At 40.4% G+C, this 14,291-nt stretch overlaps 1 protein-coding gene across 1 annotated transcript in view; it reads left to right on the top strand.

Moving 5' to 3' along the window:
* MRPS6 (mitochondrial ribosomal protein S6) overlaps positions 1–14,291 on the top strand; it is a 46,603-nt gene that overhangs the window by 17,242 nt on the left and 15,070 nt on the right. The gene's annotated exons all lie outside the window — the stretch shown is intronic.

Here is a 14,291-nt window from a genome sequence, read left to right as displayed (position 1 = left end):
GTGCTGGCGGGTCCATGGGCTCCAGCAGACCAAAAGGCAGCAGAGGGGGGGTTTTGGCCACTGCCCCCTCAGTAAAACAGGAGGACCTGTCCCCAGCCTGGATGCTTTTGCCCTTACTGGAAACCAGCAGTGCTCGGCTTGGTGGCCATCACTTAGCCAGGCCACGGCCTGGTTACGTGCATAGTCACAGGCTGGACGAAGTCAGGGCTGGGTGTCGGGCACTGAGGCCTGCTGACAGAGAGTGGCCGTACACCTTCGAGCTGCCTTACCCCACAGAACTGCCTCCAAAATTAATTTCTGCAGCTGTCTTTGCTCCTGAGCTTGTCTGGGGAATTGTATGGGAGAGCAGTAACTGGCCAGGCCAAAGACAGCCCAAGGGACCATGCTGACTGTGTAACGGTGTAGATTCAAGGGTCTAGAAACGTCTCCTTGGCACAGTCTAATTTCTTAATGTAAACTTAAGAAGTTCTGTAGAGATGAAATTTGAGTTAATCTTGCCATTGACTGCTAGAGAAAGTTTGCTTTCCATTAGAGTGGTCCCAGAAGCTGCAGGCTGTCTAAAGAGCTTATAGTAGTATGACATATATAATGCATATTTTCAGATAAACTGATCGATGTCTAGTTGTGTGGGGGATTTTTTTGTTTTGTTTTGAAATCAGTTGAATCCTATTAGTTCTGAGCCTTTAATTGGAGGATGTGATGTCTAACTTTTGTCCACTTTTAGTTGTTGCCACTGGAAAGTAGAATAACTGGAAATACGGTAATAAGTGTCAGAGCTGTCTTGGAATATATGGAGGAGAGTTACCGTACCTGAGTCTTAACGTTAATACCAGTGCGACAAGACACGTTTTCTTAGTTTGTGTGGCTGCCTTCATTCAGGAAAAAAAAATAAAATCTTTTTTAATAGGACTAGGTGAAGCCCTAGTATGTGAGGTATGTTAATGGAATCTTAATTCATAAGCGGGGGGAACTGGGAAGGATGATATTATATGTAAAGTAAGATACAAAACATAATTAATTGCTTCTATTCAGGATAAAGTAGCCTAGGATGAAACTTTATTGATCACAGTGGAGTGAAAGATAAATTTGGAGGGTAAGGATAAGCCTCAGATCAGCAATATCTCCTTGAAAAGCCTAGGATCTAGAATGTCAGGTTTTACACAAGGAAAGAGACTCAGGTGCCAGGCACTGTCCCGTAACAACTCGGTGTATTTTTCCATCAGTGGCTGGTACTTGGGTTTTTCAGACCAGTCCTCTTGGCTCTAGTACTAACAAATACATTGCCACCTAACCTGTGAAGCCAGGTTAGCTCAGGGACCCTGTTGCTTCATCCTTGCTTATTTTTCCAGGGTGCCTTACGTGGTTATGAAGCTGAAGGCATGGCTTTTATTGCCACCTGAATAGTGGTTTGCTTCTCATGTCTTTTCCCTGGTTGTTTTTCCTCATTTCTTCCCCCAGGCCATTTGCTCTTTAAACAGAGCTCTGTTTAAATAGTTAATGCATAAGATGCATGTATCCTGGGCAGTATAACTACAATCAGATCCATGATGAAATTGATTCTCTGACCATCATATGGAGTCACAATCCTCCCCAAATGTGCAGTGCAACATTTGACTGTTGAATCTGAGACACTCTGCATTCCAGTTAATATATTCCATCTTTTGCTAAACTAACAAGTTGCTGAATTAATCACAGTGATAATTGGCAGGCAGTCAGAATCTTTAAGAAGTATTACTTTGCATCCCCCCACCTTTCAGACTGTTATTGTGAAGAAGCTTTTAAGCAAATTGTTTCTCCAGTGTTTTTTTCTCTTAGTTGAAAATGTTTCTATGCTACTCTCTGCCTAACGTCGGCCTCTTCAATTGTGTTCTGCTTGTATGTCTTAGAGGTCATAAAACTTGCTAATACTATTTGCTGCATGTAACCACCTAATGAAAACCCTTTATTCAAAAAAATAAATAAAAAATAATAAAAAAAAATAAGGCTTCAAGCAAACTGTTGGTGAGCAAGTACCTCACCTTGAGTTACGGACTACAGTGTAAGAAGCTGCTTGAGGGTTTTTTATAGCGTAAACATGCCTTTGCTAATTTTCTGGTCATGACCTACCTAGAACCCCGGTTAATATGTTTTGGTTCAAGCACCAACTTTCCAGTCTGGTAAAACCACAGAGTGTCTCCCACAATGGACAATCGGTTCCATAAATTTTAATGACTGGCCTCCTCCGAGGTGGGACTGGCTAGCTGTGCAGGGGTAGAGCCAGGAGGACACTTGGCTTCTGTCTCTGCAGCGAGGGGTTTATTTATTGCCTTGAACTTAGAATGACAGTCTTGAAAAAGTTGTTTTGGAATGACACCTTTTTTATTGTTATTCCCCTTAACTTATTTTTCTGTTAAGATATTTTAATCTTCTCCCAGAAAATTGTTAAAGCCTTTTATTTAAATTAAAAAAAAAAGTCAAAAAAAAAAAAGAAGGCTTCTTGAGCACTTAATAGTATGTTCTGGGAGACTATTCTTATTTAATTTTTTTTAAATGAATGATTTGAAGCTATTCTCTGCCAAAGGTTTTTTTTTTAACTGTTTTGTTTTTGTTTTTCCTGTTAGCTTTTGCTAATACCTGAAAGGAAATGGTGAGAGTTTTGTAAGAAATTAAAATGGCCTTCAGTATACCCTTTTGTATTTTTTTACTTCTCCAAATCTGTGTTTCCCTTTTCACCCTTATCCCAGAAGGGCCAGCATGAGACTTCTGATGCAAGTCATGAAAGTACTGTAACTGAGTAGTGGAAAGGATTTCCCACAAGGTTACAGTGAAGTGGGCAGAGCCGTCAAAGGATCTCTGCATGAACACTTAAAGCAGAAGATGCTTACAACTTTAAAACATACAGCTTTATTTTTTTTATATATATATTTTTTTAAATCCTGAGATAAAGGAGGTGTTGGGAGATGCTCCCTTTCAGAGAACAGGATACGTGGAAGAAGTTGGAGTTGATAAGCTCCAACTCTTTTGAGGAAATCTTTGGATTTAGCATGTATAGCAAAGCAAAAATACTCATCTGTTAATTTGGTATTCTGTATGTTCTGTGCCCTTAAATGTAATTGTTTTTGAAAATAAAACTAACCTTGTTACGTGATGTTAAAAAGCAAACTTGTGTGCAATGTTTTAAATTTTTTTAAGAAAATGTTTGTATATAATTAAATGGTTTAATGTGCTTTAATTGGCCTAAGGTAAAGAGTAGTCCTAGAATGTAAACATATATAATTAGATTTCTGATTTCACTGTGAGATCTCTGAACTCTCTTGTTTTGCAAAGTGGTTTGTTTTGTTTACAAAACACTTTCTATGATTTCTTTTATGGTGTTGGTTCAAAGGCATTTGCTTCACTTCTGTTCTAATATTGAATTCATGGTATAGTGACATCTGGTGACACTTAGCATTATCAGTTTCACTGTGTAAAGTCAGACACTTTGAGCAAAAATGGTAATGATATGACAATTCTCTGTGTCTATGAATACACGTTTTTAAATGAGGTGGTTATAAAAATAGTTGCTGTGCAAAATGTTAGTAGTCTTCTTCAAGAAGAAAGCAAATTTTCTAATATCACTAGAGCAGTCTCTTCATTCATCTTATTTTTGAAGCACAGTGTCAAAGTGATGCTGCTTTACCTTGTATCTCTGATATGTTTTTTTTAAATATCTGTGAAGTATTTTTTGTTGCTGTTGTATTTTTCTGCAGATTTTATATAAAATACCAGTTAATGAACTGCCTTTTTTTTAAACTATTCTACTAAGATACATTTCAGACCAAAACCAAATGATATCATATAGCATTTGAAACCTGCCTTTTTTCCTTGTCCCTTGTTTTTTTTTCTTTTTTTTTTCTTTTTTTTTTTTTTTTAGGTTCTGTTTTGTTTTGAAATAAGCCAAATGGGCATGTAGATAAGATCGCTATAATGGATCCAGGTCTCTCTTTTGGTAAAGTGTTATTTAAAGGTCTATTAAGATCTTATAAGACAATATACTGAAAAAATTATTGTAGTAGGAATATAGTTTTAGAAGTGTTAATGAGATTAATACAGCTTAATTATACTTGTAAGTTGCTACTGTCCATAATGACAAGCTTTTTGTCATAGAAACGATGTATGATAAATTAATTTTGGTCTAGTGTATAGAATTATCATATTGCTATAAATCTTTGAAGTAAATCTGATGCAAATTTTCATAGTTAGCATTGCTGGCCCTGTGTATACTGTTCTTTGTATACTGTATGCATATTATTTTGCCTACTGCATTAGTCTTCAAACTAAAACTCTTGTTAGAGAGTATTTGGATACTTCAGACTGTGTTTCTTGCAGTTTACATTCCTTTACCATGGCATTTTGTCCTGTCTAAAAGTATTGTATGGAAATGTTTAAAACTTCTGTACAAAGTTTCAATAAAAATAGAGGAAAAACCAGAATAGATACTTGTGAAGCTATTTTGCAGAACCTGTACATAATTGTGTCTCACGGATTCTTGCCTGTGATAAGCCTCACATCTACGTGAGAATACCTCCCCCCTTGCAGAAGGGCAAGCCTCTTGAAGCAGGGCTTGGGCACTTGGTTGGAGGAGTAAAACAAATCGAGAACAACCATAACAAAACCCAAGTCCTTTAAAAACTTCAGCAAGAACTTAAGGATGCAAAATATGGTCTCAGAACTTGGCTGCAAAATTTAAGGCCAACTCATGCTGTGGGTGAGATGTGTGGGTGCTGTGATGATCTGCTCTTTCTGCAACCAGGAGGTCAGGATGCTAGCAGGGGAAGGCTAGCCACCTGATGCACCTTGCAGAACAGCAGCTTACATGCAAAACAAATTATGGGTGAGCCCTAAACTCAGTCTTCCTGGACACTGTAAAACCACATTTTTTTTTCTCTTATAGGCCAGCTGTTGCTGCATTAAGCAGTTCTGGAATGGGACAGGCACCTTTATTCTTGGTACTGGAGTGTACTTAAATACCTGCAGTTGTGCTGCCACTATCCCTTTGGGACAACACCAGCCTTGGTGGCTTTCTTCTGTTTTACTTCTGACACTGATCTTGAATCAATCCTGGTGCCTGAGCCCTCCATCAGCCTGTGCTGGTGGTCATGCTCTGAGAATGATGAGTGTGATGCTGTTTACTGCCTCAGAGGAAGCAGTTACAGCTTGCAAGAGTCAGTGCTTACATCTTGGGGCTAGGAGGGATACCTGCTCATGATTTGGACTTGAAAAAGATTTAAAAATTGGCTCAGTTCTGGAAGAGGAGACCAAATGGGGTCTTCCGCTTCTCTCCCAGTCCTTCATAATGACGTATTTGAGCTAATAGCCATGGAAAGTGTGGTGTGAATCATGATTTCATTGCCCAGGGAAGAAAGTTCAGCAAGAAGGGGGGCAGGCCTGGTGATTAAACACCTGTTGAGTGGTGTCCAAGATCTTCCAGAACTGGGAAAAATTAAGGACACCAAACACAGATTTTCAGCTGTGCAATAAGTGATGCATCCATCAAAATTATTCTTGATATTCTCTTTTGCTGCCGTCTTTTAAAAGAAAAGTGTAAGCTTGGTTGTTGTTTGTTAAAGGAATGAGAGGAAGGCTTGGGCTCGGAATGAAAAATAAGCAGAGCTTCTTGCCTGCAGACTTAGTGTGGATTTGTGATTTCCGTGAGGGAGTGGAACCCTTGTGTTTTTATTAGTTAGCTGTTAATTAATTGGTTATCTAATTAGCTTATTAGGTGATTATTCAGTGAGCAGCTTTCCATTTCATTGATTTTAAAGGAGGTTCAAGAAGCCTTTGTCACCAGCTGGTTCTATTTGCGTTAATTAGCAATCACTCTCTCAACCCCCAATTTGTGGACGCTTGAGACCTTAATATTTCTTTGGGTGTGGAGTCCTGGCCTAGGCAAGTTGTGGGCACATTTTGCAAATGCTGCAGCAGCGTTTATTTTGAGGGTGCACTGGAAAAACTGAAGGAGATGGTGGTAATGAGTACTCTTTGCCTACTGGCGCTAAAGTGAATTCTCCCTCCTTGGATGTGGTTGCCCTAGTTTGTGCTGTGTGTGCGTTGTGCCAGGAAAGTCAGCGAGGCATAAAGTTTGAATTCGGTGCTTTTTTCCCCCTGTCTGCCTACTAAGTGCATTTAATCAGGGTGTAATTTGCAATTTGTTTTTTTTGATGTTTTTTTTTGAGGAGTATGTAGACTGATAGGGATAAGGTGATGCTTTGATTTCATGGCTGTCATGCTTATAACCCTGAGCTAGTTAATTATTTTTAATACTTACCTAAACCATGAAACTGTTTTTGTAAATTAGCTTTGAATATCTCTGTATATGTATGTGTGTATTTAAATATACGTGTTGTGCATAGGAGAATTTCACCAAGAAATTACCAAGTTTCAGTTTCGCTTCTGCACGCCAACTGGTCGAAACAGTGTGATTTCCACCCTACGTGCTATTCTGGGTCAGAGTCGAGGACAGTTAATTTTCTGCATAAGCAGGAGGATTTTAAACCTATGGCCGTGGTCCCACACATTTGTAAAGTTTATTACTTATTCAGTGTTTTTCTTAGTCCTGACACTTGTTATATAGCACTAAGGATGACATTGATGTGTATAACAACTAAATAGTAGGAATCAGACCTCCTGTTCTAGTCTTTAAGTCTAGTCTTTAACATTTCTTTCATTTAAGGGCTTAGACTAGTCTGGTGCTAATGGTACACCCTCACTCTAGAGTGTTTGGGGCTTCACGTGAATATATCCCAAGACTTGATGGCTGCAGTGGATGCTTTGGACGGTTGCACGTAATTATTCAAGGGTTTGGCTCTTGCTGGAGCTCTAAGGCTGGAAGCTTTTGACCAGGAAATGTTGAAATTAACAGTCTGTGGCCTTTGCAGCTGTGACTCTACCAAACTGGCGTTTCCCTTCTGTAAGGTGTGCAGTGCCAGCCTCCTTTGCTGCTGCGCACGTTTCCCCCAATTACAGAAGTGTGAAAGCTGACTTGAAAAATACCTAGCGTGCTGGAAGTGTCCGGTGCAATTACACTGAAAGAATCCCTGTGGGTTTTGAGCTGCCTGTGCGTGTGCTGTGTCAGACAGCGAGCTGGTCCCCGTGGGGAAAAGCACCAGGCTCAGTGTCACCTACTCAGGGCTGGACAGGGAGGCAGCCAGCATTGTAAAGGCTTGTGATGTTGTGTGCTGTTTGCAACACAGCGAAGCCCTTCTTGTTCATGATCCCTCTGACTTTGTTCCTGAAGTGTCCAGGACAGCAAAGTCACAGCAGCCACGTGACAGAGGTTTGATTCACCTCCCTCCCCTGACTTGCACAGAAGCTGAGGATTTGAGGTGATGGGCAGCTGAAGGAATTGCTCAGCTGTGCGTGTTCAGGCAGCCTTTTCCTTTCAAACACTGATGGTAAGCGGGAAAAATGGTTTTGGCTTACCTTGGAATAGCAGCCATCACTTTTGGACCCCTTCTGTCAGTTTCTGTAAGTCTTCCAAGCTGTAGTTAAATGCGTGTAAAGAAGAAAATGAGAGAAAATACTAGGGGAGTGAGATATGGACACATACACACAAAAGAAGTACAATAGAAAGTAAGGAGATGGAAACAAGGATGAGAGAAGAGATACTGGAAGAGAGTGCTTTTCTCAGAATAGATATCTTAACCCAGAATTAAAATTCTGACTTGAAATTAGTCTTGTCTTGAGAAATTTGATAACATAGATGACATTCTTGGGAAGTATGTAAGTCTCGATTTAAGTCTGCTGGGTAGTATGAATAGCCAGTTGTGTTAGCAGCAGCCTGTTTTTGTAGGAATTACGTCTTATTAAACATCGTAGCAAGTAAAATTGCACCAAAGGACCTCTTATGCAGAGAAGCCATAACCAGCTTTCTCAAGAAAGCAGTAAGCTTTAGGTCAGCTGTGATATTGGAAGATGGGGAGGAGGAAAGAGCAAAACTCTTCTCTCTGTGGTGTTTAAAATCCGGATGATGTCTAAAAATACTGTTGTGAACTGAATTTCATACTTGTCTAAGGATGACTTGATGCAGATCTTTATTAGATTAGGCTGGGCAGCTTAGTTTGGCTTTATGTTGCTCATCTCAAGGCTTTTTGAAGGTGGAGGCTGGGCAATTCCAAACCAAAAGCTTGAGGAATCAAAAGGAAAGTTTGTGAAGTCAGAAGAAGTTTCAGTTTTGTTTTATTATTGTTATTTTTTATTTGGCAGTTGATAGCTCTGGGGACGAGACTTGATTACCCAAATGGGCAAATTGTGCAACCACTTACCCACTCCTAATGTACTCAGGTGGAGGTTTACCAATGAGAGGTACTGGGATGGTAGAAGAAGCTTCTTGACTGTGGTTTCAGCTTCTGTATCACAAAATTGCAGAAGACTTCAGTTCTTCTCACTTCCCCCATTTTCTGTTCTTACTGTTAGCTTTTTGTTCCGTTCATTAGAATGCATTTGCTTTTTCATCTTAAACCTGACAAATATGGAAACAATAGGAATTGTAGGTGAACGTGTGTACATGCACATTTCAAACACCACAGAGAAAAGGCTTTTGGGAATAACTCCCAACATGCTTTTTTCCTTTTTTTTTTTTTTTTTCTTTTTACCATTTGAGCCTATTTAAGCTTAATGAATATTTAAAATAAATCTGATGAAATGTTCTTCATGACTTTTAGATATGGAGTACAAGGCTTACTTGTAGTTTCTGATAAGTAGACTTTAGCTGATCAGGAGCGTTAGATTGAAGTCTGTGTTGCAATTTATTGTGATTGAGAAGAAGAGGGTAAGTTTCTAGGTGGTGTTGTAACAAAGATGGCTCTCCAGTAGTATCCAATTATTAAGTTCAATGTTTCTAATAATAAACCACTGAAATGGCCCTGCATCACTGGGGATTTGGTTATAGTTGGCCAAGATGTTCAGTTCAGACTTAGAAGATACCTTCTAGAGTTCTTTTAGAAAGCATCAACTCTTATAATTTCTAAAAACGAAATAATTATAAGCTAACTTCAGTGGTGAGACTAAAGTGTTAAATTCACTGAAACTTGGTCTTTATTTGGAACTTGTATTTATTGTGTTTTAGTTCAGTTTTGTAGCTTTAATAACTTGCTTTGATGTTAAACATTGGGTTAAAAATATTGTGGAATTTAGGTTCTTTGAAGAATAAAGGTGGATTTGGGGACAGAAGAGAGGTTAGCAGCACTTTGACTTTAAAAGTTGCTTCCTTTGCATCCAGGTCCCTGGGCTTCACATTTGCATCAGGTGAAGTTGATAATGCCTTGGCTTACTCTCCGTTAAAATGCAATTAGAGAGCTGTTTCTGGGGGGATGCAGTGCTGCATTTAATAATTAGCACTGCATTATTAAATGGGATAATGTTGGTCACTCCCCCAAACTTATCTTCAGAGACTTGCCATCTATAACTTCACTGTTTTCCAAATCCATTTCTAGAATAGTATCATGCCTTCTTGACTAGTAAATTTTTGGTGAAAATATCATCCTCGGTTCTGTCATTTGTTCCTTATTCTATGTCTGGAAAATTACACCATCATAGTTAGAGAAATCAGTTCCTACCTAGTGCTGCTCTGTGCCCAACTTCCCCTAGATAGTTCCCTCCTCACCCCTGCCTGGCTCTGAACTTTGAATGAGGTGTCTGGAGTCCTGGTTCTTGTTGCTTGCTTTTCAGAGACCCTGCCTATTATGCTCAGAAGTCGCACGCGGGTCATTTTTAGGATGGGTGCAGCAGGGCTAGCACGCTTTCTGTTCACTTGATCTACCACTTTGATTTTTTTTTTTTTTTTTTTTTTAATACTACGTGTCCTTCCACGGTTGTGCTCTACTCGCTGCTGCTGCTCCGTGTTGTTTATGCTTTTACGGTAATTGCAGCTTTGCATCTTGCACCGGGACTTCAAGTTTGATCCCTAAGCAGATAAAGAACTAACCTGTCATGAGCTGGCTTGCATGCCCGGTACGTTTTTTGCTAATATTAGTGCTATTTTGTTCTTTGCTGTCCATTCTCAACCTGCTGATTGGTTTTTCATCTGTCTGCTGCCTCTTGTTGTGTACTAAGAGAGGGTGCGAGAGTTGAATGACTCTCCAGCTTCCCCTTGTTCCTCGTTGTAAAGTTCATCATCTTTCTTTCTTGTTGATCTTGGCAAGTTCACAAATGTATGTGTTTTTATCATTTTCGCTAATAAGTTTTTAGTATTTAATTACGTATTCAGTAACGATATGGACGTGTTTTCCAGTTTTACTGCTTTTGAATTGCAGTTTTTAAACATAGTTTTTGCAGTCTTTAATTTCCGCCTCAATGAATAGTCGCAGAAGAACTTTAACTGTTTAATAACCAAAAAGACACAGTTTTATGCTACTACTACTGCACTGAAGGGAATTTGAAGACTGCTGGATTCCTTTTTGTTTGTATTTTGAAGAGGTGTGCCCACTGGTTTTTAAATGCTTTGTATTAACAGAATGAGTTAGTTCAGAAGGACTTGAGTATAGTCCTAACTGACCCTAAAACTAGGCCTTCGGTGTCTGTTTCCTGTTCTACCTCTGAAGAAAGACTCTTTTAGGAGGAGAGCCCTGGTGGCTTGAGAAAGCTTCTTTTTTAGCCAGTTCTGTTTATTTCTATCCTTCTGACTTCGTCTCTCGAGCTCCCTCTGGCCAGCTCACTAGGTGGGACATGGAGCAGTGGTGCGATCTTTTTAGGTGGCTCTAATTACAGCCACAGAGTTGTCCTTTCCTTTAGGATCGAGCGGATGGCTCCTTGGTTTTTAGGAGACATCAGCATTACAAAAGCTTTATTTCATGCTTTTACCAATTTTCTGGTCTTTCTCAGCAATGCTTCTTGTAGCTTCATAGCTGACGAGCTCATCTTCATTTGGTCTCCAGTAGAGCAAAGGATACTTTGCCATCAGTATATTGCCTGTTTTTTTTTTTTTTTTTTTTTACTTGCTGGTTGAGTGAGTTCTTTACAACTGCTAGAAACTGTACTATAGTTTTTACTCCTGCTGGTGATATATAACAACTTCCCTTCACAAAGAGGTTGTTGGAGCTGTGTTTTGGTACTCGTTGGTTATTGCTGTGCGTTTGCGGCTTTGCTCTTGGGTGACAGCTGGCTGGGTGCCCCCCACCTGTTCCCATTTTTGCAATCTCTTGAGATCCTGAAGAAGTCTGTACATTAAATAGCTTTTTGTTTCCTCGTGACATTTATGATACACTGTAAAGAGCCACAAAGGACATACCATACAGCTGAAGATCTACCCAAACCAACCTTTGACATGGGGTGGCTTTGGGTTGCATGGAAGAAGGGGTGCAGTGTAGACAGGCCTCATTGACTTGGGCATCAGTCAGCTCGGGTCTGCATAGAGGCTATCTGCACTGGCAGGTGGTGGTGATGGTGGTAATGCTGCATGAATATGACCAAATGCCTTCCAGAGCCGGGTTGGCCCATTTGTACGGTGTGATGCCATCTTGTGCTATGGGGATTTACCATCAGGCACTTGATCTTACAGCCTGCCCCCTATGACTGGACAGAAGAAAGACTGGTGAGGAGAAAGGGACAAGCTGTAGGTATGGGGAAATGCCTAGGGCATGGTATGCGGCTGTGGTTTCTGTGATATATGGGGCTGTGCATAGCCTCTGGGCCCGCGGGAGCAGCAGCGTTTCAAGTAAACTTAGCTGGATTATTTGTGGAAAGGCGCCCGCTGATCTTGTGGCATTGGCAGCAGCAGCACCAGGTTCACCCTGCTAAGTGTGGCCACAGCATTCCTCATCTCTGGAGACAGCCAGCCCTACGCAGAAAGTGTCTTTTGTAACGTGCCTCTGCTGTTTTTGCTTGGTCAGCCAGCTACAGGCTTGACTTGCTAGTTGACACGTTTCCTCTGGGCTGCTCTGAGTTTAAAAAGTGCAGGGCAGAGGGGTGAGGAAGGTTGATCCATGGATAATTGTCCTTTAGTTATGTTTTCCAGGGGCAGTTTTCCAAGTAAATGCACTTGGTAAGTCTGCGGTGAGTTCCCCTGTCTTCCTTCCACAGCTTTGGTAGGCTCAGTAGATCTGTACCCCTGAGAATAAGGTAACTCACTCATGACCAAACAATGGGGAACTGAGTTCACTAACGAAGTTCATCAAGTTCACTAAGGGTGAACCCATTCGAAAGGGCTTGATTATGCGCCCAGGAGGGTGAACAAGAGCTAGAATTACATACCAAGGTTTACACACTCTTTCTAGCACTTCCTGCTCTCCAACATGGGTATTCTGGCACTGACTGCCATTTTCCCCTGCCTTTTTTTTCCTTTTTTTTTTTTTTTTTTCTTTCCCCTCCTTGTTTCCCCATATCTGTGGTACTGGAATTGCTGCTGGCTGTTCAGGAAAAAAATGTTGTGGCTCCTGGGTTGGGAGCCAGGCAATACCATTTCCTATGTCCTCAGCTGGTCTGGCTCTGAGGCAAACCAAGGAACCTGTGTCTGTGGATATTATGGTTAGCAAAGGCTAGCCTATATATAGTTTGGTTGATGGCTTTAGGCAAGCTATGATAAACCATGATCTTTTTTGGAGAGGAGGAATGAGAGGGATTACAGTGACAAGCTTTCAAAACCAACAGTTTATGTTTTCAAAGTACTTCCACAAATGGGGAGGTTGCAAAAAAGCGTAATATTTTACAATCCTGGATGTAGAAATCTGTGGCTTTCTTTTCTTGTTCTTTTTGTTTTGTTTTGTTTTTAAATATATAGGACTTTGTCTTAGGCTTCATTGTGTTTGGAAACTGCACATCATGTTGGACATGCTGCCACTCAGGGAATGTGCTGATCTGTTGGCATGTATAAAAGAGACGAAAAGCTTATGTGTCATTTGAGGGTAGGAGGGATGCAGAACAATAAGCTTATCCAACACCGTTTAACTCAAATATGCACGGTTGTTATAGCAGGGTATGTCAAACAAGTCCACAGCTGGACGTACAGCTGCTTGTATAAAGGTCTCAATCAATTACGGTCGCTTTCGACCAGAGCTCTTTTTATGGATCAGCATTTTTTGTTTGAGTGGGAGACAAGCGGCAACAGTAAACTTAACGGTATTTTTATTCATTGACCTGACAGATTTCTCCTGTGATAATTGCCTGAGCACCACGAAGGCTTCTGCAACCGAAGCATGCACAGCAGGAGAAGAGTTGAATGGCAGATCCTGTTGCTTTCCAAGTGTATGTTTCCCAGCCTAGTGCTGGAAGCTCTACAGGTGTGCTGTAATGCACAAAATACTAAAGCTATTAGATAAGTTGCCCTTTCTCTCCTAAAACTGCTTTTTTCATTGTAATATGGGTAAGTAAAACCCTAATGGTCAGTGTCAGATTCTCGTTTTGAAGTCAGAACCTTCTAGGAAGTAATATTTGCATCGGTGCTTGTTTCACAAAGGCAGCAGTTCTTGTTTTTTCCCTTCTTTCTTGAAAACAGGTTTCTAGTATGGTTCTTAGAGCATGAAGCTGTTACAAGCAAGAGTGCTGAGGTGTGTATTGATAGAAGCAGCATAAAAACGTGTCCAGAGTTTGCACCAGCTTCTCACACCTTTGTGTCCTGTAAGGTGAGCCAAAAGAGGCATATAAGGAACTTGGAAAAACAGTTTTTCCTGGGGAAAGTCTTGAGAGGAGCCTCAGCTCTACTCTTACCCCTTTCTTACAGCATTTGTGGAGAATGGGGTCAAGTAAAGCAAAGCTCTTACCTTTCTCTAGCTGTCATTGATGTTTCTGCAATAGCAGAAATCGTAACAAACACTTTCTGCTGTGGTACAACAAAAGATGGGTGTGGTGGAAAGTAAGAGATTTTTGGTTTATGGTCGATGTTGAAGATACTGTGAAAATGCTGCTTGATCTACTTACTTGGCTTTCCAGAGGGCATGACTTAAACATAGTCTTCTACTACTAAGGACTCTTAAAATAAGGAAAATATTAAGGAAGATATCCAGCATTCAAAAAATGCCATGTTACTGGCCCTTGTTACTCTCTTCTGTTTCAAATAAATACCTTCAGAGAGAATGTTAGTTGGGTAAGCTTCTGCAGCTTTTGGTTGCTAATATGCCACGGTAACACAGGGAGGGGTAGAACAGACCTTGAAAGCTGTGTCTCTGGCAGGCTCTGTACCTCATTAGCAAGATTCTGATCTTATTTTTAAGAATGTTCCTATTGTGGAATTTAGTATATTAAATTAAAACTAAAAAAACAAAACCAAAACCGTTTAGAATTCTGTTCCTCACTTTCAGTCCTGTCAGCCAACAGGTGTCACAGTGACCCTTCCTTCCTAG

The sequence above is a fragment of the Aythya marila genome (genome assembly GCF_965140915.1).
Source record: "Aythya marila genome assembly, chromosome: 1".
NCBI lineage: Eukaryota > Metazoa > Chordata > Aves > Anseriformes > Anatidae > Aythya > Aythya marila.
The sequence above is the reverse complement of the archived record's forward strand: the minus strand, read 5'-3'. Positions and strand labels throughout refer to the sequence as shown.